Below are 25,947 nucleotides of genomic sequence, written 5' to 3'. Positions count from 1 at the left end.
TTATTAATGTGCGAATAAATCAGATTTTGAATTTATGTGGCAACTATCTATCTTACATTAAATTCTTCTGCCTCGGGAAGATATTTGACTTTCCTACACTAGATTTAAAATCGGCAATTATTTTTTCTACTCATTTGGCCAGACAATGATGACAATCTAACAAATATACTGTCGCCAAATTGTTTCATTGCTTAACCTAAAAAGAACTGGCTGATGTTCCAATCATTGCTGAACCTCACCATCATCAAAGTCAGTTTGTCTTTCTATTTCTTTTTGCTAAAAAACATATTGTCTAAAAATAGAGGGGAGTGTAACATGTTAGACCTCCATAAAGTATGTGGAATTCCAGAAACAGTGGTTATGAGTTGTTTGTCAGTTACTGAAAGATAACTGATGATTTATTGTTTGCTTTGTTTTGAGAACATGACTTGGGTTTACACGTTAAGCACATTTTACAGTCATTTAGCATGGAAACAGGCCCTTCCGCCCTACTCGTCCATGCCAACCAAGATGCCCATCTAAACTAGCCCCATTTGCCCAAGTTTGACCCATATTTCTCCAAACCATTTAAACCTTTCCTATCCAATCTGTCTAAATGCCTTTGTTAAAGCATGGGTACATATTACTCTTTCAAAAACCAACAAAATAATATATTTCCACAGCAGGAGAAAAACTCATTGTCCCAGCAGACATATTTCAGTGCAGATGTGTGATATTATTTGTAGAAACATAGCAGTGTACATTAAAAATCAAAATCAAATGGCCCTTTGCCCAAGGGGAAAAATACTGTATAAAAATACTCTTCTCACTTTATAAATATAACACTCCAGGCTCTGCTTATCTCTCTTATCTTGCAAGACATACCTGTGGTAACAGAATTTAAAAACAATAATGATGCAACAAGCTCCCCTAATATAACTGTGTTGATATTATATCCAAGAGCAACATTGTGTCTCCTCTACATACAGCTTGCTTCGACCATTTTTTCTATGAATGTCTACAATTTGTGCGTCTCAAGTTTCACCAACACATATCTGTGTTATCACAGCGATGGGATAAGATTCTGAGTGAGGCCACTTCAAGACTTTATATTCTATGATTTTTCTGATAACATTCAAACTTAAGCTAACATAGCAGTAAAACATCAGAGGAGAATTATGAGAAAAAAATATATATGATGAAAAATCTCTCTCCAAAAGCAGCATAGAATGAGCTAAGAACTGTGTTGACCCAAAAGAGTGAGGGAAGAAATTAAATATTTAATTATTTTAAGGCTTTGTCCTCGTTAAGCTATTAAAATGAAATTCCCAGAGATTTATCATTAAAAATATTCTAGATTTTACACACTTGAAAGGAAATACAATCTTAATTTTCTGTACTTAAGCTGTTTAGAAAAATTTCAGGTATTTTGTTTTGTGTTTTACCAGAAATATCGAAGTCTTATTAAGTTATTGATTTATTCCAGTAATTTGATAATGACATAGCCATTTGGTTCTTTAGTGTAATGTATACACATGTTAAGCTATAACAATCTAAGGTGCAAACTTGCTGGAGAGAACCCTGCAAAGAAAACCTTTCATGAACAACTTTTGCCCATCACAGCAAGATGAAAGGCATTATCACCATTCAGTATTTCAATGTAAAAATATGTGATTGACTGAGTCAAAAGGACAAAGTATTAGTTTTGAAGTTATATTCTGCAATTAAAATAATAGGAACTTTAGTTTTGCAAAGAAGGGTCAGGAACCTTTACATTAGGCAATTTACTAGACATGTCTGCTATAATAAAATGCTAGTTTAGCTCATGGCTTCCCAATTTTGAAAGCATCTTCTCCGTGCTACATTGCAGTTGCAGCTCAATTTATTTTAAATCTTTCTTTGGATATGTTTATTATTTTAAATCTTGAACATCTTCCCTGAAGGTTTTGTTAAATAAAGAGCACTTATATCCACCGCCTGCCTTCATTGCACAATCATCTGATGCATCAATGATTTATCATGTGGAGACAAAAATTGAATGAACCAGTTTCACTCTAAACATAGTCAGAATATGGAGAGATATTCAAATATATTTGGACAAGTTCATTCATTTAGCAGAGCACCTTCACATTTTCTTTTCTCAATGATTAGTCATATCAAAATATAACAACATTTTCATCAACCACTACAGCTCTCAAATCTTCTTCTGGTTTACCTTCATTGACTTGGACCATTTATTTGCAATAATTTTTCACTTTTTATTGGTATTTCGTGCATTATTTTCTCATTACCCACATTAATATCATTTACCTCAGATTCTGAATCCTCAAATTCCTTCAATTAACTCTGTCTTCAGTGCAACACATTAATTTAAATTCTTGACGTACGTCTTTTAGCAAATCTCAATGTTGGTCACTCATAAATGCTGCAATATGGTTTTTGAAAGATCAATCTTGGAGCAGCTTTGCGAGCTGCATCAGCCTCTTCTCAAATAAACTCACTCATTTCATCAGTCTAATCAGCCTTGGATTTACTTTGTACCATTTCTATTGGTTCCATAAGCTCTTCCCTTCCGTTCCTGTACTTAATGAGGCTCTCTGTCAAATGCCGATCAGGCAAACTGCCCAAGGCACATTGCAGCATTACTTCCAATACACAATCATGATGCTGAGTGTTGGATTTCATTTGTATCACAGAAAAAAGAAACAGGAGTAGGCTATAAAGTCCCTCAACTCTGTCCTGCCATTCATTAACATCATGATTGATTCATGGCTCTCCACCCAGGGAAGCAAGCTCTCACCATCTATTCTGTCAATTCCTCTTAGGCTCTCCATCACTCATTCTTCCACACTCTAGTGGATATAAGCTTGTCTTTAGGAAATATTATTTTATTGCAGTGCATTTTTAATGGGAATAGCTGGCAATTTTCTATGCACCTTTTCATGGAGTTGATATCCAGTAATTTGCAGTAACATATCCAATAGATTAGAATCTCCCACGATACTGCAAATTAGTGACTCCAAATTGCATTTCTTACATATTTTTATAATTATTGTCAGATTAATTTGTCTTTAATTTGCAGGAATATTGTGAAAAATGCCATGACAGTATGGAAGAGACTTCCCATGAATTATGTACACTGTACACCTACAACACGGCATACTTCCTTCCTTAATTTGTATTTCCTAAATTCATCATCAAAGTCTCCACCAGCAGAATATCTGAAATATTTTACTAAGGGACCTCCCTAGCTCCACCCTCCAGAACTTCCAAATTGATGAAAACTTTATGGCAGAATTTCATGCCAGATCATATGAACTTAACACGTATTGCAGTTTAAGCATGTGTACTCTGCTTCCAAAAGGGGAGCTCAATCAATTCAATAAAAAGAAATTCCAGAATAGTACAATGTTCCTACATTACTTTCTCCCATGTATACAGTATGTGCAACAGAGGGTGACTACCTACCTATTTGTGTGTCAAGCTTATTCTGAAACAAAAGCTGGACTTTCCTTGGCAATCTGAAAGTTTGTTCCTTTTTTTCAGATTTCCTTGGTACCTCTCTCTGCTTTTCCTTTGTGTGCTAATCTTCAAGTAAATGTGAGCAGGGGTAAGTCACAGGTTGGATAGTAGGAGTTGGGGGAAGGGGGTGCTGGGTGGAAGCCCATTGCCCTCTCCCAGCAATCATCTGATGGAGCACAGCAACAGGTCAATGATTGCCACAGCAGGGGCCAGGTTCAGTCAATGGCGGAATAGGACCTAATGGAGGTCTCCTCCAAATGAAACCTTACAGATTTCCCTTGCTTAGCCTTGCAAAGCTGGAAATAATGTTCATCCTCGAGGCATCTTTGCCTCTTGCTGCCTCCTCTAGTATTTGAGCAATAGTTATAATGCAGAGTTACAAGTGTTTTGTCTGTCTTCTATCATTGAATCCAGATGGGGAGCCAACTCCTTCAAGATAAACCTACTCAGTAAATGGTATTGGCTGGCGTTGTGCTCCTGCCCAAAGATCCAACATTAAAGTTTACTATTACTTTCCTATTCATCTCTCAAAATGTTCAATTTTAATATTCATTCACTCTTACTACGACTATGTAGATTTCCTCATTTTCCTTCAGCAATCTCCTCTGGCTCTCCGAATGACCTTACAGTGATCTTGCCCTCATCTTAGTCCTTCCTTACTTCACTCCTCTTACAATAGCTGATTCTTCTGGCATCTTATCCTCATTCCTAACCTCTCCACCTACAAAACCTCCTCACACCTCAACTCATCAGCCATCATGCCCAATTCTTTGATTAGCTCCTTTTGTTTCAGAAGGATTTTGAGAGGTGTTCCTGCTGCTGCAGGACAATATGATCAAACATTGTTCTCCATAAATCCAAGGTCATGAAAATGACAAGCTGTCCAGTATTTCAAGGAGGTTGGGAGAACAATCAGCACAGAAGTGAAAATGATAGTGGAAAATCAAGTGCCAGTTTGTTAGTTTCATCAACATATCCCTTCATTGGCTGGTTTGTCAATGTCTTAACAAGTCAAGTCTTGGGACAGTTCTGTGGTGATAGACCCCAGAGTGTGTGGGGGGGGGGGGGGGGGGGGGGGGAGAGTGGGGAAGAGTGGGGAAGGATAAGATACACATTCTTTTCCTTTTGTTCCCACCTTCAAAAACAAAATACAGCATCATTTGTGGTATCGTAGTTCCTGCATGAAGAAAGATCACTCTCTTGCACAGAGAAAGTACAAGATTTCAAACTGACATTTTCAGTTTTCACTCACTATTCTCCTGCCTTTAACCACTTTGCAAAATCCTGAAATTTTCTTTTCTAGATAAAGATGATGGCCTTGACACTACTTTCCCAAAGTCCACATCGTTAGAGATAGACGATTAGGGAGAGAGAGAGAGAGAGAGAGAGAGAGAGAGAGAGAGAGAGAGAGAGAGGTTTGCCCTTTCAACTCCAGGTAAAGAAATGCATCATCAATGAATGCATTCGTTGCCATTTTTATTCCTATGGCATAAGTGGAGAGGACTGTGCACATCCAGTCTCAAAGACACAGTGGACACTGGATAATATTTAAATCATGCACATGTGGTGCTTTTGGGAACCTGACAAAAATTTAACTGTCACTGGCAGGTTTTCCAGAGCTTAGAAAAGCCAGCAGAAAAGTGGCAGCAGGAACTGTTGTTAACTGCAACTGACGTGTGTGATAAATTAGACAAATTCACTCCTGCATTATCTCCTTTTATATTTACAGGGCATGGACATTAGTGACAAGCCAGAATTCATTGTCCATCCCTAATTGCCTTCAACTGAGGAGCGAGGTAACAGTCAAACATATGGAGTCGTATCCCAGGCAGATTGGGAAAGGAGGGCATATTTGCTTCAATGAAGGACATGAGTGAACCAGGAATTTTATAACAATTAGGTAGTTTCATGATTGCTTTTACAAAGTCCAGGCTTGGAAAAAATAATTGAATTGAAATTCCCTGCCTACTATGATGGGATTTGAACTTGTACTCTGGATTGATGATCCAAAACTCTGTATGCAAACTAAACCACCACACTACAAACGCTGAAGGACAAAGGCAACCTTCTTCATTACCAAGACACTGGACAAACTCAGAGCTGTTCCAAGTCTCAAAGAGAAAATACTCCAGTATTTTTAAAAAGGCAATGTACTAAAATACCTAATAACAACACTATATCCCTCCCCCTGCGAACTGAAAGAATCAATCTCATTCTGTTAACATTTGTTACAAGGGCTCTCCACACGCAATGGTTGGCACCTCATGATCTGCAGATGAGAGGACATTGCTCAGTTTCTTCCATTTTTGGATTATCCATTTCATCATCACCATGTGTTTTGGGTGCTTTGAAGAATTTTAGACAATGCTCTGTGCACCATGTGATGCTGTCATTATATAAACTTTCATGGCAGTAACTTCAAATAGGGTCATATGGAAAAGCTTGCTTACATATACGGTTATGTTTCACAGGAACTGTATCACTTGACTTCAATCAGCTCTCTTGGTGTCCTTCTTGCTTTGTCATACTTATGCAGATACTGGTCACCTGTCACACAGGGAGTCTCTGGAAATCATGTTTCACAAAACATTGTAGCTGGTGGTATTCCTGCTGTTGAATGTGGCATTGTACATGGATCCACATAAACTTAGAAAGCGCTTGCTTCCATTACTCCTTTTGGCATGGGCAAATTGGATGATTTTATTTTTTTCTCCAGACAAATTCCTCTAGTTCACTGTTGGCTGATAGTCAGTGAGGTATGACTTATATGAAATCTAGGCAATTTAAAAACTTCCTTAGGTCAAGACTGTTGACTCCTTGTGGTCCACCAGTCAGAACAAAGACACAATCAAGCTTTGAAATGGTAGTGTTCATGGAAGTAGAACTGGCAATTTCTACAAGAGGGAATCTACTGCAGTCATCAGCAATCACAAGCATCTGTGATCTGCAAAATAAACAATAATGTCAACCCATAGTCCATCAGGTAATTCTGATCTGATGTTTGTATTGGTTCCTGTAGATCTGACCATGTGGTTGCTTGACACACAGAAGATTTATTGATTTATAAGGTCACCACAAACTTTGTGGAAACCAAGCAGTGCTCATGAAACATCACTGGAGGGTACGTTCTCTATGACCTGTTCCATTTTTGTGACTGAATTGCTGTTACTCACAGGGATGAAATAACATCTTGTTTCACTGCAGCTTCAATGTTGCTTTTTGTCAGAACTTTGGCCACTGTTTTCATCCTCTTGTAACTGATGTGCAATTCTGTGACCTTTTCTTCACAACTACTGGGATCAGCTGCAGACACTGCATGTGTCATCTCTACAATGTGAAGAGCTGAGACTATAATCAAAACGAAAGAGTATCATAATTACCTGAGATTACATAGAATATCATGTAAATACTCCAATATTAGAAAGTTATTTGCAATGAGAATATTCACAGAATTGTTAATGATTTAGTCAAATGATAATCTCGCCATTTTTTCATGGAGTGCGATGAGAATGGCACTGAAGATTACTGAATATCGCTCACTCATCATATGGAGAAATACATCTGCATTAACCAGCAGAATGATTCATGAGTTGCAAGTATTCTTTTCTATCCACGGCTGAGCAGTTGTGAAGTGCAGAGAATAACAAATCCATAATCAGGATCATCAAAATTGTTGTTGACCTCTGCAGTGGCTTCAACATTTGCTACATTGCCTGATGAGTTCTGATGCATTAGATTTGCTGAAAACAAACCCCTGTGAAATGTTGTGCTTCCCATACTGAAACTACTTCCCCTTAGTAGAGTATTTGACTTTGTCAGGATGGCTGTCACCTCAATAATGACAGAGTCTTGAATTCTGCTCATCTCATTGATGCTCATGAATGATCTTTGTTGATGGTTTCAATTAAAAAGTTTTACCCTCTTGTGTATTTTCCCTTCTGATACCATTCACAGCAGCAGCTTGTGGTCTTCACTTTTACCTCAACTGCTCCATTCTCCAAATGTAACAATGATTCTGCCAACTCAAGCAGCTTGAACAGTTGAAATCCATTCAAGTTGCCTTGATATACAGCCTTCAATGACCAGCTTTTTCAGTTCTCGCTCAAGATCAAAAAATCCACAACTTAAAGCTAGGTATCTCATGTGTGTGCCATATGGTTCAACTACTTCACTTTTCGACTTGTCTATTGGAACACATCTATACCACCCTCTGCTGCGGTGAAATATGCAGTCCGTGTGATGGCGGGACAAAAGTGCCATAGCGTCACAGAGTCATTCAGCATGGAAACATATCCTTCAGCTCACTAAATCCACAGTGACCATCGAGGACCCATTCACACTAATCTGATACTATTTCATTCACCCTCCACTACTCCTGGATTCCACACTTATCTACACACCAGGGGCAAATTTCAATGGCTAATTAACCTACCAACCCACAAGTCTGTAGAACAAATGACTGTTTTCTTTACTATCCAAGATACTGGGCATAATATACACCATCTTTTATACACATTGTACAGGTGACCCCTGCATTACAGAAGGGTTGTGTTCCTAGAATACCATCTGCATCATGATTTTCTGTAACGCAAACCTGCTTTTCCTAGTGAATCCCACATTATAAGTGGAGATGCCTTCCTACAGGATGTTTTCTCTCACATTATCCTATTTTATGACAAAGTGCCCACCGCCATTATTTAACAGCTGAGGCCATTATTAGCCTAGGGGGATGGACAAGGCTGACACGAAAGAAACAACAAATTCTGTCAATTTTAATTTCTAGTCACTCAATATTGTGGGGCAATAAGATTTGGATATTACGTCACTGTGTTGATCAGGTTGGCAGTCACAGCCGAGTCCTTCCTCTGCCGCGCCCTCTCTAATCGGAGGACATGAACAGACATCTCAGAGTGCAGCAGTGCGCGCTCTTCATCTGCGAGGCATTTTCTCTGACGTGCAAGGCCTGTGGATTGGGAAAGGGTTTAGGAAGTGGGGTTATCAGGGAGAGGGATGGCATTTGAGGATCAGCGTTCACTGAACAAAGGAATTCAGGAGGTTAATGGGTTATATCGTGGTGACTTACTGGAAATGGAGTAAACACCGAGAAATTATTTTAAGGAGCTGGCCATGGCTACTTCAGCTCCTCACAATGCAGTGCATCAGAGAAAATGCCTCACACGTGAAGAGCGCGGCAGTGCTGCACTCTGACACGTCTGTTCACATGTCCTCGGACTGGAGAGGGTGTGGCAAAGGAGGGACTCGGCTGTGAATGCCAATCCAATCAATGCAGTTGTGTCATATCCAAATCTTATTGCCCCACAGTATCGAGTGACTAAAAATAAAAACTGACAAGATTTGTTGCTTCTTTTACACTTTGTGTTTACAAAAATTCCATAACAGAGAATTTTATTCTGGATCTCAGGTTTGTTGGGTCGTGATTTATGAATTCTCTAAGGGCAAATTTCTATAACCCGAATGACCCTAACATGTGGGTTGACTGTATTCTTGAAAAGAAAACATACTAACATTGAGAAATAATAACAACACTACAGTTGCTGCCTGTGGACGCTAAGTGCATTACATGAGGCACTTTATAGACCTGGAGGACCAGGAGTGCTTCCCCCAGCCATTCAAAGTCGTCTTCAGTCACCCGGCTGTCAATCACAGCCTCTTTCTAGCCATCCTGTGATTGGCAACTTCATTTACACCCAATCTCCACACTCAATCTTCAGTACGTTATGATTACTGAGAGCAATTCCTCATCCCAAGCTGGAACCTCCAACATCCATTTTTTAAACACCTGACACATGCTGAACTTTTTAATCTGACCAGCCAGAAAAAAATTATCATGAGTTTCTGCCCAACTCTGCCTCATGCATTTTCTCCCATGCGAATGCACTTCCCCACATTCTCCCTGTAAATTCCATCTCACATTATAAAAAAAAAGATCTAACCGCATTATTAGGAGAGAAAGAAATACTGAAGGATCACTTCCAGGAACTACCAATCTCTGCTGACACAGTTAATGAAGCAAGAGCATTGCAAATCTCAGCTGTAGTTTACCCATTGAAAGGTACATGCCATACATCAAAAGGAGCAAAAGTAGTCAAAAGATATTAGTATAAATCCATCCCACTTGTCCTGACAATTGAGTGTGCAGTGATTTTTCTTCAAATAGTTGAAGAAGATTAATTGAGGGATGCCACACTTACACACAGCTCTCAAGTCAGGAAAGCACAATGGCACCATTTCTGCTATTTGAAAGTAACTTTGAAGCAACTCCATGCTTCTCATTGATAGACTAGCAGACATAGTCAATGGTGATGATTCTCACCATGATCATGCTAAAATATGGACCACAACATCAGCAATATCACGTCAGGTCCTTCATATCCTAGTAACAAGGATTTTATGGAGTGGCAGTGCTCAAGTTTCAGCCTCCACAGTGAATAATAGGGAGAGGGGAAGGTGATGGGAGTTGAGAAATTATTCATGGGTTGTGAGCACTACCGATGTGAGATTATTGGCCACTGGTTGTAGTCACCTCCTGCAAATTCAATTCCATTGCAGTCAATGCAATCAACAGGTGGAAGCAAGCACACGCGACAGCCGATAGTCCCGCAGGTGTTTCACCCTCATTGCTATAAATACCTTTCTTTCCCATGCATTTTTGCTTTCACACATGCTGCAGCTTGACAGTGGGTCTGTAGGTCACTCCGTTCAAAACTTGGGTCTAGGTCATCTGAAAAGTGCTTTCAGTTAGGTGAGGTTCTGGTTCCTCCATGTGTGTTCCCTGCACTGGTGAGGCACTCGGCAGAGGACCTGATTGTAACTATCTCTGCATTACAACCTGGTACAATATAACGAGAAGGATGGCCATAAACACATTTCTTTCCTTCGGATTTTTGCTTTCAGACAGGCCGCTCCAGGAAGGCACTGAGTTCTAATATTTGCCACGAACTCTGATGACTCACAGATCATCAGCAACTTGATTAAAAAAATCTGTAGCCTCTAATCCCTTTGGTGCCATTCCATTACAGGCTCATGTTTATGTCCTGCAATATTGATTTTACAACATTTTTCTTTAAATATGATCAAAATTTCATAAAGAAATAATTCAATTTTGTCTCTCCTGTCTGCCCAAATTTGATGACACAAACATTCCTTTAAAGCACAAGTGAGTGATATAGCTGCAAGCTTCAGTTTGTGAAATCAGTCATAAATATATTGCAGACATTACACTCATCTCTCTGCAAACTCCCATAGCTGCGCCATCTATTTTCCTCTTCCAATCTTGTTTTCACTTCGACAGACTCCACATCTATGCTTTGAATTTCAATGCCCATTAGCTGCCCTGTAACACGTTTTGTTTTTACATGAAAGCTACCTTTATCGAGAAATTCAAAACCGTGTTTGTTTCAGTGGAAATAAAACTTGATTTTTCCATGAGCATTATACAATTACACAGTGGGGCTGCTTCACAAATCCACCAACCCAGATTCAATCATGACCTTCGATGTTCTCCCTCTGACTGCATGATTTTCTTCCCACATCCTGAAAACATGTTGATAGGTTAATTGGCTTTGCCATTAGCAACACATAACAGAGACAAAGCAGCATAATGGACTTCCAAGTGCCATATTAATACATTTGATCTCACCCTATCAGAGATATTTCCTTTGTTCTAGCCATGCCTCATCTACTTTCTCTGCTACTGAAAACAAATTTGTTTGCTCTCTTTCCCAGTTCTGACATAGGGTCTGGGACCTGAAACATTAACTGTTTTTCTTTCCACAGATGCTACCTGACCTGCTGAGCGTTTCCAGCATTTTCTGTTTTTATTTAATGAAAAATGGGTAGCTCTATGAAGCTCAGACGGCTGATTACTAACCAAATGCTAAACATTTATCTTTGGTTATCAAAATTTAACTAGTTAGCATTGCCTCCATTGAAAACAATTAAACTGATCTGCACATTTATTTGTACTCTTGTTCTCAGCAGCCACTGTCTATTAGGTTTCAAGTAACTAATATATTTTTAATGTTTTACAAATAGTGTCTAACTATCCAGCTGAACTTGCCTTGGGAGAGTTACGAAGTTCCATCTGGCAGCTTAATTATAAAAAAGTAAAAGAACTTGTTCTAAAAATCATGCTGTTTCAAAAGATCAAATTTAAAATGCATGTTAATATTATTTATAGTCATGTTGGAAGTGTGAATGTTAATCCTCTCCAATTTACTCAATAAAAAGGGAAATACAGGGTGAGCTATAACAATGCAAATGCTAAATGTGGGCTTCTGGATATAGATGTTGGTCAGGTTTGGATGACTGCTGAACTCATTCATACACCTACATTTTTACACCTTCAGTACTCAGTCGGACATGCACATTTGCCAGAAATATACTATAATTTTATAAATTGTTAATTTACCTTCTTACTTAAGTGAAGGGTTATGGTTGTACAATGTTACAGCAAGAAGCCAAAGGGAGATCATGGCGCTAGTAAGCCCCTGGGTTAAAGAGCTGTTTGAAAATTATAGTCAAGGCTCATATATGACATTTGGGCAAATTATCAGATAGTTTCCAATGACTGTGGAACCACAGGTCAACAATAAACTACCCTCTTCAAGACAGTGACAGCCCAGCAGGACGGTGAAATGACATGGGCAATAAAGCCACAAAAGAAAACAAAATATCAGACTGTCATTTCCTTTAAACTTACCAATTACTGATATCAATAAAGAGGTTGTTGGATTTGATCAGTGCTGCATACATTACCCTGAATATGCACTAAAAATAAGGAACAGACTTACAAATGCTGCCTGAATAGTCATCTTCTATGAATGAGTAGGGATCAACATCACTACGCAGAGCTTCAGGATGCAGCTAATTCAGGCAGCTCTCTAAAATACACGGCTCACGCAATAAAATTAATTGGTTATCTGTTTTGTTCTGTCTTTTCCCAGATGACAGTTGTTGAGAAATTGGACAAGTTGTGCGTGTTTTATTTACAGATATATAGCACATAAAAACCATTGTACGTACATTAGACCACACTGTGATCGTTGTTGGATCAGTTAACGACATCAGGAAATTGGCCTGTGCACTTCTGTGCATGATTCACTTTAGTGCAGCTGCTGTTCGCCCAGCCTCAGTCATACAGCTGATGATGTCATAGGTCGCACGGTATATATCTCCTACGACTAGAAATTGAAGATTTTTGGGGAAGCAAACGATATTCATTGCTAACTATCTTAAAAAAAAGTTGAAGGGTCAACAGTCTCAGATTGCTGCCCTGCGCACTGCAACAGCCAGCCTTGGTTTCCATTGGGACATAATGTTACATAATTTATCAGTGCTCCCTACACCGATCACAACCTTCTATACAACCACTTGTGACCTGTATATCACTGACCTGTTGATCAGCCCGCAGTGGCTTGAGGGCACTTGCAGCACAGGAGTTCTTGGGGTCACTTTATCACATGATAGGGATGAGAATGAAGCCCAAACACACTGGAGAACCTCATGTCATTTCCTTCCCTCCAATGAATAGGAAAGGCTCAGAGGGATACGGGCCAAATGCAGGCAAATGGGACTGGCTTAGATGGGGATTTTGGTCAGCATGGACAAGTTGGGCCCAAGGGCCTGCTACTGTGCAATATTACTCTTCCAAGGTTGCCCTACATGCCACAGGGAGAACTCATTCAGCAGTGCTGTGAGCTCTGCAGAGTTCCTGAATGGAAACCACAAAGATCCCATTTTCTTGCATGAGTTCTTGCAATAAATGCAGGAGCATAACTTATCATGTATCCTTGACCAATTTCATGAATTTCTATGCGAGTTGAAAGTGGGCATAAGTATAATCTGTGACCTCCAATTTCTTGGTACTGAACAAAAATTGCATTCATTTTAGTTATCGCAATGCTGTTCAACAGAACAATCGGACCTTGACTTAAACATTTTTGTTTGGTGTGACAATTCAGGGAAGGTTTCCGAATTTAGACGTACCCAGCTAGTGTTCCTGTTCAGTCAGAGTGGCAACACAATTTCCAAAGGATTTATCGGCCAACAAATTTCCTGTTTCCACCAAATCATATGCAGTGTGAATCTGCTTTCAGTTCCCCACTAGAATCTGAGTCAAAGATAACTCTACACAACACATAGTGTTCTAATATTCATATGCAGTGGGAATGCAGTGGTACCAATAAGGAAAGGACAACAACAGTGAATAATAAGATAAAGAATGACTTTCTGCCAAGTGAAATTTTAATTGCAACAGACAACAAAACTAACTTCATGAATGATATCAATCAAAGACTGAAGAAATGATGGGACACGCAAGAGCCTTGGAAAGATGATTGCTCCCAATAGCATTGGTGGATTTTATCCCCGGATTTAACATAACTATTGATGGAAAGATAGTGACAGAAATCACTTTCATGGAAAGATGGTTTTTCCCCTCGTGTAAAAATAGAATGGTAGAACTATGATGGACTAAATACTAAATTTTGTGATGCAAGCTAAATTATATTGGTTTATTTCATGAATTGCTATCAAATATGGCATTCTGTAGGAACTGAAATTTCCAAATTCATTGTTTCTCTGTTTCATAAGTGCGATGATAGATGTTCTTCAAATTTGATTCTATTTGAAAGGTTGTACTGGCATCTTACCTGGTAAGTCAAAGACCTTCAATTGCTCCATGGGCATCCCACCTATCCTGGTTCTTTCATCACAGAGATGTCACAGGCAACATTGCTTATTACCTTCTCCATGAGCAAAAATTACCACTGCCCAACAAGTTGAGTATACATGTGGATACATGATCCACAAGGATGGGTTAAGAACAGTAGCAACAAATTGCCTCTGTTCTTATGGGCTATGGATAGGGATGGCGAGCAATTTCTATTGGTGTCCAGTATCATAGCTTAGTGGTTAATGTAAACAGACTCACATCCAGGGGCATGGACCGTTGATCCAGAGAAATGAATTTGAATCCCACAAGGCAGCTAATAAATGTAAAGTAAGTAAACAAATTTGGGGGGAAAAAGACTGGGTGTCAGTAATAAGGACTATGAATCAACCGGATCATTGTGAAAACCCATCTGGTTCCATATAGACCAGAATGGGAAAGGATGGCAGGAAGGAAATCTGCCATCCTTTCCCATTCTGGTCTGTATGGAACTTGAGATTCACTAATGTGATTGACTCTTAACCACCTTTGTAGCTTACGGGCAATTAGAAATTAATGATAAATGTTGGTGCTGCCAGTGACATCCACAACCTGTGAATGAATAAAAAAATGTCTGTATGCATACTAGGCAAAGACAGGATGAGCAGTAGTACATCCTTCTGCTTAATGGCCTGCTAATATTTGTGGCTTATGCTCAGACTTGAATAATGGGTGAGATGCTGGCAGAAAATTAGTATCCCTAGACCAGGGGAAAAAAAACATGTCTAGAGAGAAATAAGATGTTGAAAAAAACATTTCACAGATAGCTAGTATGGCAGAAGTTATAATGCCAATGCGCAATGACAGTTGATCTTGTTAATGTGCACATGAAAGTGCCAATTTGTCAACTGCTATTCATGTGTTATTGCAAATCCTAGATCAAACAACAAGTGTGTTTTCAATTCAGCCCTTCACTGCCTAACAGCATGTTAGTGCAACCCAAAACCAAAGTACAAGAAAATATTCCTGAAGTTCCTTAAAGGTTTCTCACAATGCACAAATCCACAGCTGTAAGAGAGATTGGTAGATTGGTTAATTTCAATGGTAGGGCACACCATTGTTGGATCATCAACCTACATGCAAGTGACCCAATACAATAAAAGACTCTAAATATCTTAACTGTACATCAGAACTACACTGTGTTAAATTACAGGTGTGCATATCTGCAGCATCAGTGTACCTTCTTGTGAATGCTCTGCTAACAATGCGTGCAACTACAGTGTGAAACCTGGTGCACAATTTTAATTAAGCTTATTTTATTTTTAAATTAAACTTTAATCATTTTGTTTAGAATAATTATTTGCAGTGTCTTTGTTTTCACTTGCAAACTATTTCATTATAAAATTTAGTTTCACAAATGTATAGATAAAGGAATACGAATTTTGGAAGGCAGAAAGCTTCCTTGATCCAGCAAGACCACTTCTTCATGCACAACCTAATGTTTCATTGATCCCACTCATTTATTCACTCCCCAGAGAATAACCAGCAGAAGATTTTCCTCCAACCCACAAAGCAGCACAGGAAAACACAGCACTACCTATTTAAACTGATACTGGCATAACCTAAACATCCTCACTTGACCTTGACTGTGACATGATGAGTGCTTTGTCCATTGCCACACTTGAAAGGGCTTTGTCAATCAGGAAGACATGGTTAGGGCTTTCCAATTCCATATTGCTTATCAGGTGTGAAGACAGCTAAATTACAAGTTTCTCAAGGCTACATGTTCCACTGAAACTAAAAACCTTACATCCTGTTTATGTTCCCACTGCTTCATTCCCAAGAACTGGCTAAGGCAGAAGGACAACCTAATGTCAGGTGTTCTCAGAGCACACTTACTATTGCCTATTTGATTTTGAATATATGTTTATAAGTATACTTAAGAGAACGACAGGAACTCTTCACAATATTTTGCTGCTGTTTTGGCTTAGTCTTCTCATTTTTTCCAGTGCTCGTAAAATGTTCAAACAAAACAGGAGCTAACCGAAGGGCAAATTGCTTCTAACCATCCCGATGAACAATTTGGCATTAGGAAATGAATTAATTCTTTGTTTGCATTTACTTCCTTCTCCATTAAAATTGTTGAGAGGAGAGATTTCATCCTCTGGGTTTTACAAAAGAAAACTGTACTGCAGCCATTTCACAAAAGAAAATTGGACTTTAAACCAGTTGGAGAGATTTTTAAGTTCTGGGAGTCTATCTTGAAAGGAACTATTGATATTCTGAACATAACCTGCTTAAAGCTTGAAATGTAATCATTTGTTTCTTTTTGATTAAACTGTTTCTACATTGTGGTTGGAGAGAAGATCACAATTAAACATAAAAACTGAAAAAAATTCTTGTTAAGGAAACAGGACTTACCATTTACAGCAATGCCTGTACATTAACCATCTTCATTTCCACCAATACATGAATTTTCATCAATTGAAATAGATGTGCCTATTCAGTCTTCCTTGACTCAAACAATGTGCTCAAAAGAGCTGTCAGATGATATGTTACTTGCTTCAACTGGAAGGGGAATGGTTATAAGCTGCTGTCACATCAGTTGATGACTACTTTGAGATTTCTATTTCAGCGAAGCAGACAGTATCCTACCACCCACCACTGGACGTGAGCTGCATGTTTAAATAATTATCCATTTCAGCATGAAAGAGGAAAACAAACCAACTATTCAACAAACACACTGAGCCAGATCATACTTGATCTGATCTGCAGTTCATGGTTGCTTCCTCCAAGGCAGTTCCATGGCCATATTAAACTTGTGCGACACACCGCTGCCAGTGTCTTGTGGCCTCTGTTCCTTGACTCACCCACGAGTGGATCAGGTCATAAGTGGTGACCACACCTCTAGACTGTGTGTCCCATGGCCTGGTCCTGTCCACGTCCTGCAGGCAAGTCTCATTTCACTGATTTTAAGCTTTGCTGATAGCAGAGTTATTTCAAACTAATTGAAAGTGATGTAAAAACTTTAAAGGATAAAACTTAAATATAATACATTTAAAACACATGAAACTACTATTAAAACATTAATATACAGATAAATAAAGAATATATAAAATCTGAGCTAAACTTACCGTTTTTAATTCAGGTCAGCAACCCTATTCAAATGAATGTGACTACATTAGAAATGCCATCAATTGTTGGTGTAAAGCTGAGGGTCTACACGATGAGCACAGAAATAAAGCAGGTCCTCTACACTGTGAAGGAGTGGAATATCTCTGTGGAACTGCAGGCTAGCTATCAGCACAACTTGATCCATTATTATTCGCAGTAAATTCGAGCCAGTGGGACTGGAACTGTGAGCTCATAGTATGAAACTATGATTCGATTTATGGTTAGGACAAAGGCTGTGACATCTTTAAAGAACTTCAACAATGTTTAAATTTTACAGCTCCTTAGGGTAAAATGCACAATCTTGAAAAAAAATCCAGATATTTACATCAGGTTGTTCAAGGTGGAAACAATAGCTACAAAAGTCTTCGCTGGTCCTTTTGTCCTCTCCAATCACATTTCCATCCTGAAGGACAAGTACAATCCACATCATCTTCAATAACGGTGATAGAGTCAGAGAGAGATACAGCATGGAAATAGGCCCCTCAGCCCACCAAGTCCAGACTGACCATCAACCACAATCCCACCCAAACACATTTTATTCTCCTCACATTCTCATCACATTTATTTACCAACTAGCACGTCTTTGGGAATATGGGAGGAAACCAGAGCACCTGGGGGAAACCCACATGGTCGCAAAGAGACCATGCAAACTCTACATAGGCAGCACCTGAAGTCAGGATTGAACCCAGGTCGCTGGAGTTCTGTGGCAGCAGCATTAACTATGTTACCACTGTGTCATCCACCCTGTGTCACTTTTTTTTAAAAAGTTATTTCTACTCCTATTGTCCTCTTAAAATATGACCTGTACCTCATCTCTGAAATATATTGCAATGATTTCAAACACACCCAGTGGTGCCAACAACAGCTTGGGTCCTTCAGATACCCCATGTGTTATCCAGTAACCCTTTCTGAGGTTGTGCTTTGGAGGGGCTAGCTGGCACTGCCCAAGATGAGGGAAGTTATGGATGGGGTCAAACTTAAAAAAAAAGATATAGCTTGTTTGAAGGGATGGTGGGGGTATGGATGCCAGTTGTGGGAGGTGGACAGAATGAAATGGAATGTGGTCAGCTAAGAGAAGATTGGGAATTAAGATTTTCACCGTGGAGGGAATGAGGGGTTGGGGGATGGTTAAAGGCCAAGATAAGATATTTAAATTTCGACCAGATGTGCCACAGTAGTAAGATTATATTGTCCCGGGAGGGCCAAATGATGGGCAACCCCTGGAAAATGTGGTCCAAGTTCTCCTGCAATGCTCCAAAAGCTGTGTGGTGATGGGAGTGACATCATCATGTCAACGTGATTGACACGAGGAGACACCATGTTAAATTTCTGGAGAGATGCAAAAGACCTGAAATGATTATTACTGAATTTTACATCTAAAAATCATTTACACAGGGCTGAGAAATAGTCAACCCACTGGTTTGGCATTGCTTCCTGGTTTTTCACATTCTGCTGCTGACTAAATAAGTGGGTGGGCATGCTTCCTGAGCAATGTCAATCAGAGCCGAAACACAAAGCTTGCAGGGAGCTGAGGTACAGAGGCAGCTGCTGATTAGATCAGAGACCTGGGATTGTCCAGGAAGTTACTGGAGGGAAGCGTCTATCAGGATGTGGCAGACTGTGGAACAAATGCTCTCCTTTAGTCATTGACTGTGTGACCATATCGGATCCTTTCGGGTCAGGACTGTCCTGAACAAATTGGAATGGGTGAGCATTTTTTTGGTTTATTTTTCAGGATCTGGGCATTTGTCACCCATCTCTAATTGCCCTTGAACAGAATGGTTTACTAGACCATTTCAGAGAACATTTAAGATTCAACCACATTGATAGATTTAGGGTCACATGTTTGATTGACCAGGGCAAGGATGGCAGATTTCCTTCCTTAAAGGGCACAAGTGAACCTGATGGGTTTTTACAACAATCTGGTTGCTTTGTTGTCATCATTCCTAATTAACTTGTTGAAGAAATTTAAATGGCCATATAATTAGACCACCCCTAGCCTGGTAGTGCCCTCCTGCCTTATCTCACCTTAAGCTCAGTACCCTTCACCTGACCCCACACCTACCAATCACAAACCAGCCAAGCCAACTAAACCACCCCTACCCCCACTCACTAACACCATCAAACACCATGGATCCACAACAGCTGACTCTTGCAGTAAACTTTTTAATCAATCTCCCAGCTTAACTCCTGCAGTTTCAATCCTTACTCAAGCCTCAGCATTCTGTTGCTGGACACTCCCCACAAGCGTGGGCATCTCTTCCCTGTGGGTCCATCTTCCTGTCACCCAGATGCAGTCCTGATCCCACTGTTATATGACTTCCTCCACGTGCTCTGTAAGGCCACAATGACACAACATGAAGAAAAGCCTGTTCTATATCACACAGCTCCTGGGGCCTTATGTGTTACTGAACCTCCCAACTGTTTGTTCGGCTGCCCTGTGCTAACTGTTTAATGCAGCTAGACAGGCACAATTCAATTTCTCAACGATATTACTTTTCTAAGTCAGTTGGTCCAACCTTACTGCTGAAGCACGTGGTGTACTTTAATTGCTGGTCAAATCATGGCCACAGAAGTTCTGGGATCAAGCCTCCTGGCTGCTAAAAGCTGAAATAAAAACAGAAAATACTGGAAATACTCAGCAGGTCAAGCAGCATCCATGAAAGAGAAACAGGTAATGTTTCAGGTCCTAGAGCCTGATGAAGGATCTATTAACCAAACAGTTTACTGTTTCTTTTTCCACAGATGAGGTCTGACTTGCTGAGTTTTTCCAGCATTATCTGCTTTAATTTTAGATATTTTACTATTTGCATTTTTAAAATGTTCATACACTGCTAAAAGCTAAAATGTGCAGCATTTCACAATTTATTTGATGTTACAATCATTTATATTCTTTAACAAAAACGTCCAATTGCTAAACATTCCAAGATGGCGACGTATCCTCAGGCTCAGACAATGTTGAGTTTGCTTGCTTTGCTCTTGCAGTTTTAAGATATCATCACATCTGACATGTCACTGCCTACACAATACAAATCTTGTTCAAATCTGATAAAGAAAACAAGATAGTCACAATATAGCACCAATCATCAGATTATGATATTTTTTTCAGGTCAAACTTCATTGCAAGTGCCAGGGCCATTTTCTCATGATGAAAATCTTTCCATCAAATCTCCAACGTTTTATTATGTCTCACTTTCAATCCCTCAATGTAAAGCATTTAAATTATTTTCCCAGCCAGTACCAGCTCTCCAACTCATATAGTCATTATTTACTCCAGGCCCTTTTATGAAATTCTACATGCTCCATGGTTCTATTGCTAACTCATTTTTATTTAATTTACTGGTTGCATGAATTGTCTCCAGTCATTTTTGTCTAGTCAATAACAGGTTTATATCCCTGATAGAGTACATTGTATGAAGTAACAAATGCCTTGGAGAGATATTTGACTGTAATCCGATGGATGGAATTTTGATGACGACCTCATAAGGTAAAACCTGAGTAACTTGCGCAGTCAACAGAACCCATCTGATTAGAAAATACACTTATAATTCTCCTTTCAGCCTTGTTGCACCAATGAGCATCTTTCATCACAAGTGCAGAGAGAGAGTTCAAACCTTGATCAGTCCCAAAGATGCAGATCATATTAGTTGTCAAATATTGGTACCTTGAAATGTAAGTTCAGCAGTATTCTTGGATTTTGGTTTGCTGACCATCTTCAATAAAAGGGCTAAAATGGTTCCAGGCATCACCCCTTCTCCCACCGCAGCCCCGATTCCACTCTCCAGAAAAATGTTGCTCAGGAAAAGCTCTGCTGCTAATGGAATGGAATCAAAGCCAGGGCTTTGCCTGTGGCATGGCAGCAAGAAGTTCTGTAATCTCCTTAGCGTTCTTTAGGATAGTGACCTCCCACCTTTTCATTGGACCTCCACTCTCACTGCATACTATGCTTATCCTGAATTCTCATAATTCTCCCACTATCATTGCTTCAAAATCCACAGCCTCCTCCTCCTCACACTGAGCACCATGCCATCCATAACACAATTGGCAGCACTCATGCATCCGAGTCAGAAGACTGTGGGCTCAAATCCCTTTCCAAAGACAAGCACAAAAATCAAGGCAAACAATTCAGTGCAGTTCTAAGGAAGTGCTGGATGGTTGAAGTTACAATTGCCACTCCTGCAGCAGCCTCGTGTGACCCCACTCCTTCAAATGCTCCTATCTGACCCTTAGGCTATTGATACCCCCTTAAATGATGCCCAAGCCTTCATCCTCTCCACAATGGTAGAACATGCTTGGAGTCCTTTGGACACATTTAATCTGCAAGGTCTGTTCTAGTGTGCACAACGCTTGGACCTCATGCAATGACATTTTGCAGTCTGAGACTCTTGCACAAAACACATGTTAGATGACTGAGCATCACACATTTAAAGCTCGACCATTATCTTGTCATTATCACATTACTTTGGTGGGAACTTACAGCATGTATATTGCTGCCACATTTCCAATCACACAACAGCAACTGCATTTCAAAAATGGTTGCAAAGCACTGTGGGGCATTCTGACACTTTGAAAACAGTGAGATAATTGCAAGAATTTCTTTAAGTCGTGAGAAGCAAGCAAGGCAAAGTAATTATGTCTGACAACTGGAAATAAACCAGCTGGATAAATGGAATTTTGTTCTGGATTTGGTGATGTTATTTGTATTTTCAGAGAAGTGAGGTTGAGCTATTGGTGTATTTGGAATGGGGGTAGGGGAGAGTTAGCTACTTTGGCACTCCTGCTCTTCCCTTTCGTACTATTCCCTCTGCTCCAACCACTGGACTCCTTGCTTCCTAGTAGTGACGAGGACTGATAACCCCTGAGAGCGAAGGTAGACATTATGTAGCAAACAACTGCAAATGTGAATACCCTTTCAGGGATGACCTGTACAGAAGTACAATTCAACTGTCTGCTCAATTTTAACTGCACGGCTCTGTTTTGTTTACCATATCTGGAACTGTGGCCTGGTTCTTAACAAGAGTAATTGACCCTGAGCTCTGGTCTCTGGCACTGAGCTCCAGTGCCCAACAGGAGTAATGAACCATTTCCATCGGCTATCTCTGGACCCGTGCCCTGGTTCGTAATAGGAGTAATAAACCATCTCCAAAGGTCATCTCTCTGCTGTTGTGTCATCTCAAGCCATGACCTACTCCCTAATAGGAACACTGAACCACATCCGAAGGTCATCTCTGGCACTGTGCTCTGATTCCAAACAGGAGTAATAGACTATCTCCAAGGATCATCTTGGTTTGTATTAAAGGGAGCACATCAGATTAGCGCAAGACAAATGAATCATAACTGTGGCCAGGAAACTAGCACAGATGTGGATGGGATGGTGCCAGTGGTTGCAACAAGCTAGAAAAGGAAAGAATAAAATCTCTTTTCATTCAGAAAGATATTGGGTTAGTGAGGGAGAGCAGGCAAGGCAATGTGGATGTATTGTACAGCACTTTTGACCCTTGAATGCAGGTGAAACTTACTGTTGTCTCTTCCTGCTTCATACTTTACATGAACAAAGACAGAGATGTTCCTCCTGGCATGGATATCCTCAATCCTTCCTGATGCAATGGTGCAAAATGTTGCTGAAGTCACTTGCGACAGCTTGGAAGGAGATTACAGCATAAAAGTTGAGAACCAAAATGATCTTGACAACCAATGGCAGCGAAGTCCATAGCAAGAAATGATGTTGTTCAATAACAGGCTCCATTGTTGAAGCAACGGTGCCCAATCCATAGCTCCACTGAGTTTGGGGGAAGTTTGGGGGAAGATCTCTGAAGATCCACCGTTGTTAAGCATCTCACAGATTCTCCTGCCTTCTTTGCTGCTCTCTCTACTCGTTCTGCACTAGGGAAGTCCCAGCAGAACACAAATGGCAGCAGTAAAATGGGTTAGAAGGCAGGAAGGAAAAGGTCAATTAGCAATGAACCTCTGTATATTGGATAATCCCTTAAAGTGACAGTGTTGAAGGGCACATGCTCAGCAAATTGCTGAGCTAATTTAACACTCCAGAACAATATCACATATTTCACACTCACTTAAATATTTTAATGGTCATTTAAACTATTTTTGGTGCTTACTCATGGCATTCAAGGCACAGTGTGTCAAAGAGGGCCATAATGGATACAGCAGCCTGTTTTGTGCCAGAAAAATGAGTGCACAAATACATAAGCACTAGACCTGAATTTCTTTGTTTTGTAATTTGCATTGTCTCTGTCATTTAGCTGCATTCATCTGAAGTGAAGTGATTGCAAAATATGTGCGATCAATGGGTTTCTAATCTCTAACAAAGTCTGTTTTTTTAATCAAGAGCTGAAACATACTGTAATTTATTCAAGTGCTCTCCAGAGGTTGTCTCTGGAACTTTCTACAAAACATTGCTGCAAATGATGGTCTTAAAGTATTGTTTGATGACCCCACATTGTGAGAACTGCAGACTTTAGCACTGCGTTGGGACCCAAGCTTCCTGCCAGACCTATTTTTTGCAACACTCATATTCACGTGACTTGTCAGAGCTCCCACCATTGCTCCTGCCATTGGTCTGTGCACTCTGTTTAAGTTAACATTCTGTGCTGGATGAAAGTTCTCCATTTTGTTTCATGGGCCACTTCCATAAAACCATCTTGCATGCCTGTTTGAACGTGCTAAGGAACTTGGACTAGGTGTGCTCTTCCATGAGTCCTCACACAGACTTCCCTCTCAGCGCATGCAGTTGCAATGTTGTAGCAGATCTTCCATCACAAATACATACCCACTAATCATCTTTCCTCACCTCTGGTTATAGCTTCAAAACTTACAAGGTTTCACCATCCTTGACAGCGCCTGGTTGAAATAATTTTGAAACTAATTTATTACTTCGTTATGTGGGACATCAATCGTCCTTTGGGGCACTAGTAAGTTATCCAACTTAACTATCTGGCCCTATTTCTATTCGCAGGATCATCTTCTTGCTTTCATACATGACCTCATTCTGACCAACTTCACTCTTGCCCTCTTTTTCAATCAAGATATTTGCTCGAGAAAATATTTCCAACTTTGGAAGGATGTTGTCATGACATCTTGTCCCTCTAATGAAACAGTGTGTTTGGTATGACAGTATGATGTTCCAAATATTTTGTTAATAGAAGGACCCCATTGGATTTGGTCTTCCTTTCCCCTTCCTGACTGGCCACAGATTGCCATTGTGACGTCGAAGGAGGATCAGTTTACTTCCTTGGGAATGCAAACCAGGATTTTTCAAGGTCAGAGTGGAGATCCTGGTGCAGTGACACAACAAGTGCTTTAATAGTATCCAAAGATGTAAACCACATCTGCATTCCGAAATCAACTTGCTTAATTTGCGGAACAAAATCACCTCACCTTGTTCGCCAGTGTACACTTATATACGTGGTTAATGTGTAATCAAAGTACAACTGCACAAAAGATGGGATTTGTAAACTTTTACAAATCAAACAACAAATTAGTGTTGATGCTACTCAATTTCCATTTCAATTATGATGATAGAATGTTCTGCTTTATGCTAAAATCTGCTACAGTCACAGAAACCCTAAATGACTTCTCATCTCTCACTTTTGCTTTTGGTCAGTGGTGGTGGGATGGGGCTTGGAGATTGATTGACGCTGCAAGATTGAATGCATGCACCATCAATTCTGAAGATTCCTTTAAGTTGTTATGCTGCAGAATAGCTGACTGTTGATTTTCAGCAGTAAGCACACTGTTAGCTTCAAGAGGAACTGAGCCAAGACCCCCCCCCCCCTAGAATTTCCAATGTAAATGTGCTGAGTGAGTAATTGTACCAAAGGATGGAAAATTTCAGTACCTCAGGGTTGGCCAGGAACTGCAAAGATGCACAATCCACAGTGCATGGAAAATGGTAATTTTGCACACCTTTGCCAAGTCAAATATCTTGTGGACCTCAAACCATCTGGGAAGAATTTCACAAACTGTATAGGCAGCCAAGTTTGAGTACTCACCAAAAAGTCCTTCCACTTATATAGCACTTTTAAACATTAGATTATGTTCCAAGATTCTTCTTGCATATGGCACAGATTGCTCCACTGCTAAATTAGTATGTCTTGTGCCCACCTCATACCCAAAAATAAGTGCACAGTTGGCACCAATACCTATCTCTGTTGCTAAGGGAAAGTATATTTGTTGAGAACATGGTGAAGATAAATAGATGTTTCTGGATACAATTACGAGAAGGATTACTTGGAAGCGAGTCTTCACAAGATCACAACATTTGTTCCAGTGGTTATATTTGAGCATATACAGTAGCTTTGACGATCAACATCACACTAACAATTTGGGCTGAAGGGCCTGCTTCCATCCTGTACAAGTCAATGACTCTATGACTTTAGTTGAGCTCATTTGAGGTCAAAAAATTCCATTGAAACATTATTGAATGTTACAGTTGCCATACTAATAAATGTTCCCAACTTGCACATTGCAACCAATTTTCCCACTTGGAACTTCTGTCTATACTTTAAAATCAGCTGCTGGTCAGTTCTGTTCCCCATTATATCCATCTTGATTAACCCACAGCAAAAACTGAATTGTATTTG

At 39.8% G+C, this 25,947-nt stretch overlaps 1 protein-coding gene across 6 annotated transcripts in view; it reads right to left on the bottom strand.

The window, feature by feature from the left end:
• LOC127578703 (disks large-associated protein 4-like) overlaps positions 1–25,947 on the bottom strand; it is a 435,166-nt gene that overhangs the window by 301,900 nt on the left and 107,319 nt on the right. Inside the window, exon 1 of one of the 6 annotated variants that reach the window (XM_052031020.1) lies at positions 17,308–17,327. The exons of 4 other annotated variants lie outside the window; for them this stretch is intronic. The gene's annotated coding sequence lies outside the window, so the exon portion shown is untranslated. Of the gene's footprint in view, positions 1–5,951; positions 6,050–17,307; positions 17,328–25,947 lie in introns of those variants that run through there. One more of the 6 variants, XM_052031021.1, reaches the window with a different exon arrangement.

The sequence above is a fragment of the Pristis pectinata genome, chromosome 16, assembly GCF_009764475.1.
Source record: "Pristis pectinata isolate sPriPec2 chromosome 16, sPriPec2.1.pri, whole genome shotgun sequence".
NCBI lineage: Eukaryota > Metazoa > Chordata > Chondrichthyes > Rhinopristiformes > Pristidae > Pristis > Pristis pectinata.
This window is presented reverse-complemented; position numbering and strand designations above follow the sequence as displayed.